Source organism: Protopterus annectens, chromosome 12.part0, assembly GCF_019279795.1.
Source record: "Protopterus annectens isolate FY-2018-M chromosome 12.part0, PAN1.0, whole genome shotgun sequence".
NCBI classification, from domain to species: Eukaryota; Metazoa; Chordata; order Ceratodontiformes; family Protopteridae; genus Protopterus; species Protopterus annectens.
Genome location: NC_056746.1, coordinates 848,928,681 through 848,944,872, shown reverse-complemented (window position 1 = coordinate 848,944,872; position 16,192 = coordinate 848,928,681). Strand labels below are relative to the sequence as shown.

Here is a 16,192-nt window from a genome sequence, read left to right as displayed (position 1 = left end):
CAGTAGGTCCCCACCCACCCTGCCTGTTTTTGTCTTGGTGGCTTTGAAACTGCCCGCCCCTCTTGCAAATTTGCACTTGGATACTCCTCCTGGGCCCATCTCATTTGCTCACTCAAAAAGAAAAAAAAAATGTATCTGCTTTTACTGTATTTGTGTTTCTTCCTACTTTATTTTGCTTTTGCGTCATCTTAAAAGTACTCAATTGTATTTATTACCGCTTGGTTGTAACTCACTCTAAGCCTTTTAGTTTAAACACTTGGGCTTCAGACCAGTTGTTTTACATTAAGAAGGTTTGTGCTCTGCACTATAGTGGCAGGACAGGTAGCTTACATCCTTCTAAGTTGGGAACTGCTGATTGAGGGCTCAGTGTTTGTTATTCTAAAAGTGTATTAATTCTGGTTTAAGCACTTGGGCTTCAGGCCAGTTATTTTACATTAACAGGGTTCGTGGTCTGCACTCTTGTGGGAGGAGAGGCTGGACTCTGCCCTTCTGAGCTGGGAATTTCTGGATAAAGGTTTATAGTGCCTGCATATTTGTACTGCTTCTTACTAAATTGGTACACCTTGTTTGCTGTAGCATAGACTAGATCCAGGCCTGCTGAATCTAGTTTTGTTTGTATAACTTGAGCACTAATCCAGGCATTCTTTAAAGTATTCAATTGTATTTATTACTGCTTGGTAGTAACTTGATTAAAGTGTAGCTATCATTCAAAGTCTTTTGGATTAAGCACTTGGGCTCAGGCCAGTTGTTTTACATTAGGAAGGTTTGTGGCCTGCACTGTGGTGGCAGGACAGGCAGCTTACATCCTTCTAAGTTGGGAACTGCTGATTGAGGGCTCAGTGTCTGTTATTCTAAAAGTGTATTAGTTCTGGTTTAAGCACTTGGGCTTCAGGACAGTTATTTTACATTAAGAAGGTTCGTGGTCTGCACTTTTGTGGGAGGAGAGGCTGGACTCTGCCCTTCTGAGCTGGGAATTTCTGGTTAGAGGCTTATAGTGCCTGCATATTTGAACTGTTTCTTACTAAACTGGTACATCTTGTTTGCTGAAGCATAGACTAGATCCAGGCCTGCTGAATCTAGCTTTGTTTGTATAACTTGAGCACTAATCCAGGCATTCTTTAAAGTATTCAATTGTATTTATTACTGCTTGGTAGTAACTTGATTAAAGTGTAGCTATCATTTTAAGTCTTTTGGATTAAGCACTTGGGCTCAGACCAGTTGTTTTACATTAGGAAGGTTTGTGGCCTGCACTGTGGTGGCAGGACAGGTAGCTTACATCCTTCTAAGTTGGGAACTGCTGATTGAGGGCTCAGTGTCTGTTATTCTAAAAGTGTATTAGTTCTGGTTTAAGCACTTGGGCTTCAGGCCAGTTATTTTAAATTAAGAAGGTTCGTGGTCTGCACTCTTGTGGGAGGAGAGGCTGGACTCTGCCCTTCTGAGCTGGGAATTTCTGGTTAAAGGCTTATAGTGCCTGCATATTTGAACTGTTTCTTACTGGAATTGGTACACCTTGTTTGCTGTAGCATAGACTAGACCCAGGCCTGTTGAATCTAGCTTTGTTTGCATGTTTGCTTGTTATTTCCCTGAAATGCTAATTCCACCTAAAACGCGGCTTTTCAGCACTTCTGTGGATCCCTAGTGACATCTGCATTGCTTACTGTACTTAATTCCTTGTTTCACTTGAAAGAAAGTTACTGTTTGTCATTTTTGCATTTAAGTTACCTGTAACACATTGCATTTAAGTTACATGGCACTTGCTCACTAAAGCAATTATATAAGTCAGCACTAAAAAATTAAAAGCACTACACCCTCACAAACTCCCCTTGAGTACCTTGTTTCCCATTGGCCCTTTTTTTCAATTATAAAGGAATTCCCAATACTATTCTAGCATGTCCAAAGGTCAGTTGTCAATCTGCTCTCCGGTCCAGCTGATGAATCTGGGAATCTAGAGGCAATGTTACAACTGCCTCATGTACACAGACAACCCTCTCCTCCTCCCAACAAATTCCAACACATGTGAGAGATGCAACCATATAGCCAAACTGGAGGCTAAGCTCTCTCAACTCAGTACTGGTGAAACCTGTCAGAAGGAGAAGGAAACCACACTCACTACAATTCCAGTCTCACATAGACCTACCACGACAGCAAACCAAACACATAAACACACAAAAACATACTTGGAAGCTCTAAATAAAAATCTGCCTATGCAGCAGAGACCTCCAAAGCAGACACCCAAACAACTGCTACCCCAAAACAAAATACGTGCAACACATAGCTCACAAAGCCAGTGTGCTGAACAGTCACAGCCCTTAAGGCTAAACAACACACCTGATACACTTGTAATAGGTGACTCTATCATCAGGCACACTGACGTCCTGCTCACCAGGCTGAACAAGGAGAAGGTCATGGTGAGCTGCCTGTCGGGTGCTAGGATCCGCCACATAACACAAGCATTCTGGTCACTCCAAGGCAAGTACAAATATGACTCAGTCATTGTCCATGCTGGTGTAAATGACCTGAGACGTACCTCCCTGGACTACATGAAAAGAGACATAGAGGAGCTCTCTGAGCATGTGGCCCAGGCCGGTATGACCCTGACCTTGAGTAGCATCTTACCCTCACCAAGAATGATGCTACAATATGAAGACAAGATGACCAATTTCAACAATTGGCTTAAGTATTGGTGTCATTCAAAGGGGATCCAATGCCTGTCAGCCTGGGATGACATGCTCGACAGGCCACGATGCTTCGCTAGGGACGGCTTGCACCTGTCACCCCTGGGATTTCAGATATTGGCAAAGGCTCTTGCTAGCCCCATAGTGCCTTTTTTTAGGCAAGGCTCAAAAGACAGACCCACCACCATAGGTATCACAAGGGATAAGAAACTAAGAGTAATGCTACTCAATGCCAGAAGTCTAAACCTCAAGATGCATGCACTCGAAACTCTCCTTAGCATGGAGAACATCGATATCTGTGCAGTAACAGAAACCTGGTTCAAAGCTCCTGAGAGCACCACAGCACTACCAGGTTATACCTCATACCATGCGTTTTGGCCCCAAAACTTGGACCAAACCAGAAAAAGAGGGGGGAGTATCAATATTCGTCAAAGATACCCACACCTCCAGGTTGGTGGCACAACACGAAGCATCAGAGACTATCCATGTGCAACTAACAGTGGGTAAAACTGCCTTCCAGTTTATAGCCTGCTACAGACCACCCTCCCAAACCCAGGAACCCCACTTGGCCTTCCTGAGAACACTGGAAAATATGAAGGTCTCTCCAAACACCATTATATTGGGCAACTTCAACTACCCAAACATAGACTGGGAGCATTTCTCTAGCTCCAACACCCTAGCTCAAAGGTTCCTAGAATTTATAAACTCAAATGCTATGGAACAACTTGTTACCACTCCCACAAGAGGGGAAAACATACTGGACCTGATCATCACCAACATGGGGACTCTATGCTCCAGACCAGAAGTTTATCCCTCACTGGTAAGATCAGACCATAAACTAATCTCACTGGATATTCACATCCCGACCCCACCCCCTGCCCAGAAAACCACAGTGAAAAACTTCTCTAAAGCAAATTTCACACTCCTCAAAACTGAGGTGGAATCCTTCAAAGCCCCCGGGCCTGTGGAAAATATGGCCCAGACCACAGAATCCTTTATAAACACATTCTATGAACACCTTCAGGAATGCATGGATCATGCAATCCCAAATAAAACCAAGACCCAATCCTCCAAAGGCAGACGTCCTGTCTGGTGGACCGCAGCCATAAACAAACTATACAATAGAAGGAGGAAGCTACTACATGATAGAGTAAAATCCCATAAAGGGAAGGCATCTCTGATCAGTGTTAGCAAAAAACTATGGGCACTCATAAAATTGTCTAAGGCAGCTTCGAGAGAAAAATTGCACAGGACACTAAGGATAATCACAAGGCTTTCTTTAGTTATGTTAGGAACCTGGGTGGGAATTCCCAGATATGCTCAGAATTAGTCCAAAATGACAAAAAATACACCGAACCCACAGACATTGCCAACATCCTAGCTGACAGGTTCAGCACAACCTTCTCCCCCCCCCTCCCCACCAAAAGGGCAAATATCTATCCCAGCAAAGTGCTGCCCCCCTGACATCTCAGATGCTCAGGTAACAGCCGCCCTCTCCAAAGCAAAAAGCACAGCATCAATGGGACCAGACAGTGTTCCGGGCTGCGTCCTACATGAACTCTAAGAAGAGCTAAACCCAAACATAAAACTACTGTTCAATCTCAGCCTTACCACAGGATATAGTACCCAAAGAGTGGTGTACAGCAACAGTGGTACCTCTCCACAAAGGTGGTGCCTCAACGGATCCTGGAAACTATCGCCCCATAAGCCTGACTAGCTTGGTCTGCAAAGCTATGGAAAGGATCATCATGGACCTCATAAAAAAAGATATTGGGGACCTACAGACACTGGATCCTACCCAGTTCGGCTTTGTTAAGGGCAGATCCTGCCTCTTAAACCTGGTCGATTTCTTTGAAACAGTCACCAAGGCCATTGACGAGGGGAAGGTAGTCCACACAGCCTACCTGGACCTCGCAAAAGTCTTCGATACAATACCCTACTCGGGCATTATAGATAAGCTCACCAGCTTAAATATAAACCCCTATGTCACTAGATGGGTTGCAAACTGGCTCAAGGACAGAACCCACATGGTTAGAATTGCTGGAGCCATGTCAGACTCCAAACCAGTTACAAGTGGCGTCCCACAAGGCTCAGTCCTGGGACCTCTCCTGTTCGGTATATATTTCTCGGAGGTACAGGCCAACACGGAAGGACTGTGGCTGACCAAGTTCGCAGATGACTGCAAACTGGGTGCTATAATCGACTCTCCAGCCGACACAAGCATTCTCCAAAAGGGCCTCATAGAAACAGACAACTGGTGCCAGAGCCATGGCCTCAAGCTAAACGCCAAAAAGTGTATAGTCATCCCCTTTGGCAAAAACAAAGTGCCCACAAATTACCACATAGGTGGTAATCCACTAAGTACAGAAGAAGTAATTAGGGACCTGGGGACCCAAGTTGATAGCAATCTCTCATTTGACAACCACGTGGCCAAAGTGGTTAGAAAAACATTTTATATAGCCCACCTAATCATGAAGGGATTCACATCCTGATCAGGGGAGGTCATCGTGCCTCTCTACTCATCCCTCATCAGGCCCATAATTGAGTACAATGCCCCTTTTGGGATGTACCTTACCAGACACCTGCAGCAACTGGAAAGACCCCAAAAGTACTTCACCAAGAGGATCAAAGGGCTCAAACAGATGCCATATGCTGCCCGGTTAAAGAAACTCCAGCTCTACTCAGTGGCATACCGCCTGCTCAGAGGCGATCTGTGCCTGACATATAAAGCCATGTCCAACCCGGAATTAATGGACATGCTGCACCTCAGAAAATCCAAATCCCATCGAGCTATGCGCTAGAGAGACTTGAACCTCAGCACTGAAATAAATAGGACATGCTGGAGGGACAGATTCATAACCCAGAGGCTCCCTTCACTCTGGAATAAAATCCCAGTCCAGGTTAGGCAGAGTCCCTCATTGACTCTCTTCAAGAGGAATCTTGATGAGTGGATGGGGGATTGTATGTTTACCCCGGGTATCACTTCTGTGTCACTGTTAGACAGAGGCACAGTATACTAACCTCTAAAAAGGGCATAGCAAAATTAATTTAAAATGGGTGGTGAAAGCCAAACACACTCTGGCTAGGCTTATAAATGCTCTAGGGCAGATAGCCTAGTATGAACCTATAAATCAACAGTATAAAAATATGACAGAAAACCAGAACATTCTGCATAATCAAGGACAGATGAAAAGCCACGGTCGTACTTGTGGTCTACCTTGGATGGGGGAATACTCTGCACACTTACACTGCATAACTGCTCCTTGCCTTCCTTGGACACATCCAGAGCCACTACAATGGGGAGTGGGGTGCAACAAGCATGTCACAATTTGAAATGTCTCTAGCTGACGGTGATGGCTCTGACACTCATACCTCTCAACTTCAGAGCAAGAAATCTGGACAAAGCCATACATAGAAGTAGAAGTGGGACATAGGCCTAAAAATAAGGACAATTTTTAAATATTGCTCTTATTAACTTAAATAATAGAACAGTAGTAGGTCTTGCATTAGTACGAATTTTCTGAAGGGTATGAAATCTGAAACTCAAATGTCTGCCATTATTTTCTAACTTCAATTTTTAATGACTTGCCACTAATTTGCCAAGAAAAACACAATTTTATGAAAAACAGACCAAAATGTGATGCAAAAATATAAAGTTGCCACACAATACTGCTGGGAACCTGTCCAAAAAGGGACACCTTTTTAATATTAACACTGTTAACTTGAGCAGCTAACAAAATAAGAACATCTACATGCATTTCTGAAATAAAAGTAATCTATAACTCTGATCATTAAAGTTATATATAATTGTAAACCCTCCACATTTTCTTCCAAAATTACCATTTTGAGGAGGGATTATTAAGGGAGAGCAACATTTTGTGCCAAAATTGGGGACAATTGAGAGGTTTGGATATTCCTAATTCTACAAAGCGATTTGCATGTGCCTCTCAACCTCTTAATGCAGGAAATCTGGACAAGGCCAAATATATTGGGGGAACATACAAACACTACTAAAAATTGCTCTTGTATAAACTTAAGACAGTTGATAGAATAACAGGTCTTGCATTAGCATGCATTTTTCTGAAGGTTATGACGTCTGAAACTCAATGTCTGTCATTTAGTGACTTCATTCCTAAATGATTTGCTAGAAAACCACAAATTTTATGAGGAACAAACAAAAAATAAGAAGCAAATATCTATTCATTCTGCAAAAATATGGACAACTGAGAGGTTTAGTTCAACCGGGGCTGTTTGAGTTTGCTAACCCCCCCCCAAATCATGGTTGAATGGAGCCTCCCCCCTGCAGCCATTCCAATGTCCCATTCCTTGGTTATTTTGCCCCATTTACCATAAACACTGTAATGTGCATACTGCTTTACTTCTGCAATGATTTAGATTTCATTTGAAAGTTTTATTTTGCATTTTACAGCACAAACCCTAAAAGATATCTGTTAAACAAAGCAATACAGTCTCACAATGAAAATAGACTTAGCATTAAAACTTCTCTGCCCTTGAAACTCACATGCATTGAAACAGCATTGAAACCTACATTCAAAGAAAATACATTTTGCCAGTGGCAGATATAGATTAACTTTGGGCTGTTTTCAAAATCATAGGCCCCTTGAACATGAAACATACACATGCTCTTTGATACACCTTCCTGACTGTATTACATTATATTCCTTGTACAATACAGTAGAGTTGTTAGAGGTCATTTTAAATTTATTGTTTTGAACATTTTTCCAGTAAACAATGAAACAAAATGCATGCACCAATGACAAAACTGTCCAATTAAGAACATTTCCATCATAAAAAGTCTACTCAACCTTCTATAGTCCACCAGTATCAGTAAATATGCACAATCTCTGAAGTAGTAAAATCGACATTAAAGAAATCTGTAACTAATAAAGAGGTTACTGCTAGCAAACAACTTTATATGTCATTGTTTCATCTACAAATAAAGTGCCTGTTGCCCTTGAAGAATAAATTGCCTATGTTGCATGCATTAAAAAAATGATAAGCTAGTAATACCGCAATAGGGAATGGATGGCAAACTGATAACAGGTTCATAGTTACTAGGTATCTTTGCCAAAAAGGACTGCAGCCTACATCCCCTTTACAACACAGTACAGTACCAGCAATGCATCTACCTACTGTGGGAGTAGAATTCACAGCTTTCTGCATCAAACACAAGTACACTACCTGTTGTGCTATTAACAATGCAAGCAGACTTAGCATAAGCAGCACTAAACTTTTGATCCCCTGCAGCTCTCAGCTCCTTGTAAAATCTGCTCGACACTCAGCTGTATCGCTGAACTTTACAGCACAAGAAATCTGGAAAAAGCCAAAATGTATTGAGGTGGGACAAAAGGCCAAAAACCAGGGACACATTTTAAACATTGTTTCTATAATGTTGGAAAGTTGCTAGAATAAAATGCTGTGTTACCACCATACATTTCACTGCCACATCTTGAACCCAGGGGACCCTGTGCAAAACAGTCAGAGAAACATACGACTATGCCAAATCAGCTGAAACAGAGGAAGACAAACTTAAATGGCTACCATTTAGTGAATTCAGTTCTCACCATAGCTCTCAACCTCTTAGCAAAAAACACCTGAAAAAAGCCAATAATGTGAGAATAAAGCTGCAAAACATATTCAGTGAATTCAGTTCTCACCATAGCTCTCAACCTCTTAGCAAAAAACATGTGGACAAAGCCAGTAATGGGGGGAATACAGCCCCCAAACATTCAGTGAATTCAGTTCTCACCATAGCTCTCAACCTTAGCACAAAATACTTGGAAGAGGCCAATAATGGAGGAATATAGTCCCAAAAATATGGGCAAATTTCAAATATCCATGTTATAAACTTAGACAATTGCTAGAATAAAAGGTTTTGTTTTACCATGTACTTTTTGAAGAATATGAAGTCTGAAATTCAAATGCCTATTATTTTTAAACATTTGTTAACCAGGAAACTAGTCTGACTTGGAACAAAACAAAGCCAATTTTCAGCAGAGCAGGGAGAGACACGCGAGACACATCTTTGTAAGGGATGGGAGGACATGCAGACACCACACAGAAGGCACCCCAGCCAAGAATCAAACCAGAGAACCTGTAGCTGTCAGGCAACTATGCTACCAGTGTACCACTGCACTACAAAACTTTGCAAGGAAAAATGAAGATACGGAAACCACAGATTTTATGAGGAACAGAACAAATATGAGGCAAAAATCTGCCATTTTTTTACAAATAGTGGTATGTAGGGAATTCAGGTCCTTGCCATCTGCATCCAAGGTACAGGGTTCAAGCCTGAGTATCTCTACCCCTACCCACCACTATGTGTTAACAGGGGCATTTTACACAGACACACACACACACACGCACACACACACACACACACACACACACACACACACACACACACACACACACACACACACACACACACACACACGTCCGGAATCACTCAGAGCAGCAAACCTTCCCTGCAAGAGCTTAAAACTCAACTTCCCTCTCTCCTGATTGGTCGAATCCCTGCGAGAGCTTAATCTCACCTCTCTCCTGATTGGTCCTGTCTGCGGATCAAGCAGTCCCGAGCTCCTCTGTTCTGTGTGGTCATCTACTGCACAGATTCCTGGGCATCTGCAGGGCAGAAAATACCTTCCCTGTATCTGGACTTTGCACAGATTCCTGGGCATCTGCGGGGCAGTCTGAGTGTGTCTGTGCATGCGCGGAAGTTTCAGTACTTGTAAAAAATATATTTTTTTAAATTTTATGTTTCACGTTTTTTATTTCTTTTGTTTCTAGGTGGGAGGGCTGCAGTCCTGCAGTCCGATAGCACGAGCCGCACTGTGGCACATTACCCTGAAGTACAGGGTGTCATAGATTGCACACAAGTAGAAATTAAGACATCACCCATTGATCAGGGAAGGTTCTACATTAATAGAAAGGGCTTCCACTCTATTAACTGCCAAGTCATGTGTAATGCCAGGGGAATTATCTTAAATATGTATGCTGGCAACCCAGGGAGTTACCATGATTCACATATCTGGTACACCTCCCAACTATATCAGATGCTCACTGGGATGGGGGATATCCTACAGGGTCATTTACTGGTGGATGCAGGTTATGCACTTGAACCATGGCTGATGACACTCATTAGAAATGCACACACACCTGCTAAAGAACTCCATAATGAGACACATGTTCAAACCAGAAATATAGAGTGTGCGTTTGGGCTGCTGAAGTTGCAGTTCTGATGCCAAGATAACATCTGGTGGAGTCCTGCAGTACAATCCACAGACATCTACTGAAATATTCACAGTATATGCCATTTAAGGCAAACATGGGGAATTGAGAAAATGAATAACAGGTTTTGTTGTGCTTATCTCATTTGTGTGAAGCACAACAATGTGCAAACTGGACTAGTGGCCAAAACAGGAAGCAGACAGAACACCTGCAGAACAGCTGAAAACAGGGCGTCTGTAAAAAGACAAAGGTAAAAAAACAATACATTGTTGCAATTTTTGTTTTCTGTCATGCAGCTGAGCTTAGCAGCAGTTAGGAAGGTTCCCCAAAAGATGCAGCCATCGAACACCTGCAGACAGAACTCAAACAGACAATAACTGAAACCAAGTGCATTCAATGTATTCTGTTGGGCACAACATAAACACACTCAGCGGCATTGTGTGGTGGTTAACACAGAGACCTTAAGAATGATTATGAAATTAGGAAATTTTATGTAACTAGTCCTGTGGCAGCAGGTGTAAGTGTACGCCTAGAGTACAGATGGGCCTGGATTCTAGTACAGGGTGTGCAACCTATTTTTACTGTTGTGACAGTGCAGTTTACAGCAATAAACTGAAAAACAGACAAGTGTTATTTCAGCATTCTTGTAGCAAGAGGTATAAGTGTAGGAAGTGGCACAGGAAAATAATTTTCTTGGGTGACAAAAGCCAGGGTACCTTTTTGGCTGGGCTTGTATAGGCCCCAGGGCTGATAGCCTAGTACCTACCTATGAACCTATGAACCATACACATGGTCTTGGGTTCTAATACAGCATATTCCATATTACTGTTGTTCCACTTCCCATTATTTTCACTCTCACTTATAACACTTTAGATAGTGGAGCTGATATGAATTATTTGTATGAGGGATGAGACACCATTATTGTGTTTTCAGCTGTATACTTGCGGGTATACTGTGTACTATATTTCAATAAGTATAATTCTGTTATCTAGACTTGCATGGGTTTCACAGTTACATCAGACACATTCACAATTGGATCTATAGCCGATAATCTTGTCAGGTCATACACACACTGTCACCTGCATTTATGTATCATTCCAGACTATGCCTGAGTAACACTTCTTCTTTGGCAAAGATATAAAATCAACGCTGATGAAAAAATGTTTTGTCCCTTATGCCTAGGTTTAAATCCCACAGTGTAAAAATCAATTTTCCTCAGTGTATAAAGGCAAAACAAATGTGTCAGGTCATTAAATTTATGTCCCCAGTGCATATCTGCAAACTTAACTGACCTAAGAGGTACCTTCCAATTTCCAATATATATTTCCAGGCTATATCAGTAGACACCCCTCAAACTAAAGCCAAGTGTCAGATTAACCTTTCAGTTTTGATTATTTAATTACTCCCTGCTTGGCACTGCTGTGTTCTGCTTAACATCGTACAAACGAGGTTGGCACTACCAATAAATGGGATAACTGGAATTGGCGGAAAGGCGTCAGTTTCCATTGCTCTAGTTCAGCTGATTGACATGGCTGGTGTTGCAGAAGAAAGTACCAAGTTTAGGGCACAGAGGTGGGGTGTCCAGGAGTCCAGGATATTTACTGGACTTCTGGTAAGGCACCACAGTCAAAGATTTCTGCAGGGGGGCTATTCTGGCTCCCAGTACAAGGAAAATGAAAGAACAATTGGAAATTCTTGCCAGCTTCTACAAACCAGGATCTGCCAACACAGAGTGTCCAAAAAGCCATGCATCAATAATAGACTGTTGAACTCAAAGCACCTGCCCTGTTAAACATTCCCAAAAACATTTTGCTTCTGCTGGCAAACCTGCTCAAGCAGCACACTCTCACAGCTAGTTACCAGACACTTGTCTTACTGAGCATCAAATCAAGAATGGTTATATCCAATGTTAACAAATGTATATAATCAAATTACAATAGACATATTATTCCATTGTCTTCTGACACCCACTTTCAAATCAAAACATGCACCGTAATACTTATCCATTTGTTACAGAGCTTTATACTTTTCATTTAATGACTCGAAAGTATGCAACATGTGCCATGAAGTTTTTAACACTGCGAAAAATATCCTTACTCTTATTCATTCCCTTTCCACAAACATTTTTAACTCTTACCTAAATTCCATTACAGCAGCCCCCACACACACACAAACAATTTTTAGTAGTATGCCTGAACCATAACTCTCAACCAATCAGGGACAAATCCAGAGAAAATCAGGGAAGGACACTTTTAAAATAATAGTACTATTAGCTTAAAACATTGATGGAATAAGATAATGTGAATTAAGATACATTTTTATGAAGTAAAAGAAGTAAGTCTATAACTCTTAATCATTTGTTATGTAATTCGAACCACACACAAACTTCACCGCTTAAAAATTCAAGCTCCACCACAAATGATACAAACAATACAATCCAAGCAGCAATTTATTCAAAATATATTAAGACTTACCTTGTCCTGATGTACTAAGTTATTTTTTTTCTTTTTTAACAACAAAGCACACACACATACACACACACACACACACACACACACACACACACACACACACACACACACACACACACTAGACACATATTCTGAAATAAGTACGTCAGTACTGCCCTTTCCTAAGAGGTTAGTGTTGCTGGAAATGCATAGTATAAGAAAAAAACATACACATTTTCAAGAAAAGGAAACATTACATTTACATTACACATCCATTCATCACATGATTGTAACAGAACAAATGTGCATACATCTTTTCCAGCATTGTGCACTTGCTTCCTAGCCATTAATATATTTTACAGTGTGTTTATTTAACATTCATTGTATACTTACAGCCCAGACTACATCCTATGTTCAGAGTGTCCCCACAACTTCAGCAAGCTGAGCATCACATTATGAATGACATTTGACCTGCTTCTCTGAGAGTGTTAACTACATTTTTGGCACTCCACAGTTATCTTATGATATATGAACAATCAGATAAATAATTTTAAAAGGCTAAAACAAACACATGGACTCCTAGCATGCAGTTGTATTTATTTTTGCTGTCTGGGAATGTTGTCTGAGCAAAATCCATTTTCAGAGGAGGGTGAGGAGAAAAATTCCAGGTTCCCAAATAAGTCAGCTTGTACATTTACTTGTCCTAACATTCACACCATTATAGGTCAGAATCTCAGTAGCTACACTCAGGTGAAAAATGAAAAGGTGGGCAAGTATTCAAGTGGAAGCGACCCAGGTCAAAGTTAAACTATCATAAATTTAAGTATATAACTAATTGTTCATTTGATTTTACACAATGATTTTGCCTTAAAAATATTACCCTTTCATGTGGTGTCATTAGTAAACTAACTTCTTGGTGTACTGTTGTGTATTTCAGATGATACTGCATGCAGAGGGACTTACCTGTCAGGTGATATTATAGGTAGCATGAGTTACTTGCCAGGTGATATTACAGGTAGAGTGAGTAACAATGGAACTAAATTTGAATATGGAGCTCCTGTGGCACATATTTGGAGGTAAGGTGTTGCCAGCTTTGTAAGCAATGTGCATGAATGGGGTCACCATATTCACTGAGGTACACAGGGACTACAGTGACAAGTATGTGGCCTAATGGTTAAGGTGTTTGCCTTACAAACACAAGGTGCAGGGTTTGAGTCTCACAAGGGATAATTGGCTAGGCTTAAAGTGACTTGCAAGGGCAGTTAGCTTAGTACTAACCTATGATTGAGAATATGACATGACATGTTTTGTGAGAAAGAGTTTGGTAAGGAGACTGCTTAGGGAAATGAAACTGTTTACTAAGTACCAGTAAAGTTGGCATTATCTGGAAATACAATATGAAACTGGGGACTAACAGACAGCTGATACAAGGTAATATGTTAATATGTACAATCTACACAAACTTCAACTAATGCTGTTTTATTTTAAGGGATTCCAAGTTATTCAGATTTTGAGTTGATAGTAAACAAAACAGAACCAAACACTAGAGACGGAAGAAAAATAATGGATTGAGCCAAGGCTAGTGTAATATCTGCAGATAAGGAAGGCTAAAAAACTGTAGAACATGCATTGTTCATAGAGATATCCATTATACATTTTGAGTGACATATCTCAGATGTTCTAATTGGAAGCTACTAGGTGAATTTCGGTTGTCGGATAAAAGACCTGCAGGTACTTTATGTGTGTGTGTGTGTTAGTGTGGCTGCCAGCTCAAGTCACAGAACACATTTGAACCTCTGTATTTGCCATAGTTACTTCATGCTTACTATCCACTTATTGGTAGTACAGCATTTGGTGAGGTGTAGGAACATTTTGCAAGTACTTAGAGCTTTTCTAGCTACTAGTAATGCACTATACAACTCTTAAGTATATTTAAATCTGGATGAAACATTACAGAAGTGGTACTTGGAAAAATAAGATATAGTTATCCCAAACTGGAATACATTTTGTGAAAAAGCAGTTGAACTAATCATTGAACTTCACTGGTCTGGTGATGGGTCACTTCCTGCTTTTAATGCAAGTTTTTATTCTGAATTTGGAGTGTGCATTGACTTGTTCATTGTTGTGCAGAAAGCAGGTTGCATCAGTTTTGTACAACTGTTTTATTTACTAAATTAACCCAAACAGTAGAGGAAGAAACTATTGGCTTGTGATTGCTTCAATACACTGCTGCAAATTGTTGTATTTTATAGGCAAGAGTTTTGTTTGATAAAAATAATAGTGCTACTGGTATAAGCGATATGGCGTGTAGTGGCTGTTTTATTTGATGCTTGTTACAATGAGTTGGCATAATGTGAAAGCACATAACATTGTCATTCTACTGATAGGCTGTTGGGTAGAAAAATATTAAGTGGAACTTGCTTGAGTCAGGTAATTTATACTTTAGTCCACTTTATTAAAGATAAAACATGTTAGTGATTAGTCAAATATGTGTGTATTTATATGGAATACAGTACAGCCATACCTCTCAATCTCGCAGAGCAAGAAATCTGGGCAAAGCCAAAAATAGTGGTAGGAATCATGTGACAAAGGTGAAAAAATAGGGACTGATTTTAAATATTCCTCCTGCAAACTCAGATAGTTCATAGAATAACAGGTTTTGCATTATTATGTATTTTCTGAGGGATATGAAGTCTGAAATTCAAATCTACCAGTATTTATTCTTTAGTGAGTTCAGTCTTCATGTTGGTATCCCACAGTCCCATTGGAGTGGATGGGTTTACATGATTATGTATGCAAATTTTATGTTAATCAGCTACCCAATTTTTGACCAGTTGTACCTACTTTTTATGGGCCTTTGTCTAGACTTTTGATGTTTCCAGGTTGAAAGGTATGATTGGAGCACACATATGTGCAATATATGTACATTTAAAGTATTACTTTCTGCAATCTGTAGTATAGTGTGTATCTGTTAGGATGTATACTTAAGTGTAACACTTCAGATAGAGTTGTATAATTGTGTTAATGCTTGTATGTCACATATCATGCTACTACATGTATCTCTTTTTCTCATGCCAACCTTTATCGCTCTTTTATATTTTCTGTTATGTGCTGTCAAAATGTCTACATGTCATCCATGTATACCACATCACTAAATGCTACACAGCACAACAAGGTAGACCAGAACCAGTGGATCAGCCTGCCCCCACTCCACCGGCTCCAGCACCAATGCCCAGCACATCTGGGAGCCAACCTGGCAGCAATACCTCTGCTGCCCCTGCACTACCTGTGCCCTCAGGTAGTACTGCCCCAAAAGCTGGTGCAGTGGTACCCTCTGGGAGCAGTGGCAGAGGTGGCAATTTCATCACCCACAGGGAGATGCCAGGGATGGTGTGTAGAGTTGTGCACTGTACCACTGGTGTATGCCTAAACTGGATGGAGAGGCTGCTCTCCCCCATGGTCTGTAAGAGGAGAAGACTTCAAGCACTCCAGCTAGCAGTGAAGTAAGTGGGCAGTGATGACAATCCAGTGGGCAAGGACTCGGTTCTCACCATCTCCGAACTTGACCGATATGAGCCTGTGTTGTCCCCATCCTCACACCAATCATGGTGTCCCACAATCTATTATATCCTTCACCATCCATGTCTCTTATCTTGTTTGTCTTGTTTGTTTGAATTTACTTCCTCATTTACCTGAGTTACCTGACCCAGACAAACCTGCATCCCTTACTCAGCAGTCCTCTCTTACTGAAGTAAAAAAAAATGGGCACCTGTCCCACAAAAACTATTTGCCCCATACAAAGTTCTCCATTTTGGA

The 16,192-nt window shown here is 41.0% G+C and overlaps 1 protein-coding gene across 4 annotated transcripts in view; it reads right to left on the bottom strand.

Moving 5' to 3' along the window:
• LOC122816836 (uncharacterized protein C20orf204-like) overlaps nt 1–16,192 on the bottom strand; it is a 464,402-nt gene that overhangs the window by 209,329 nt on the left and 238,881 nt on the right. The window lies entirely within an intron of this gene.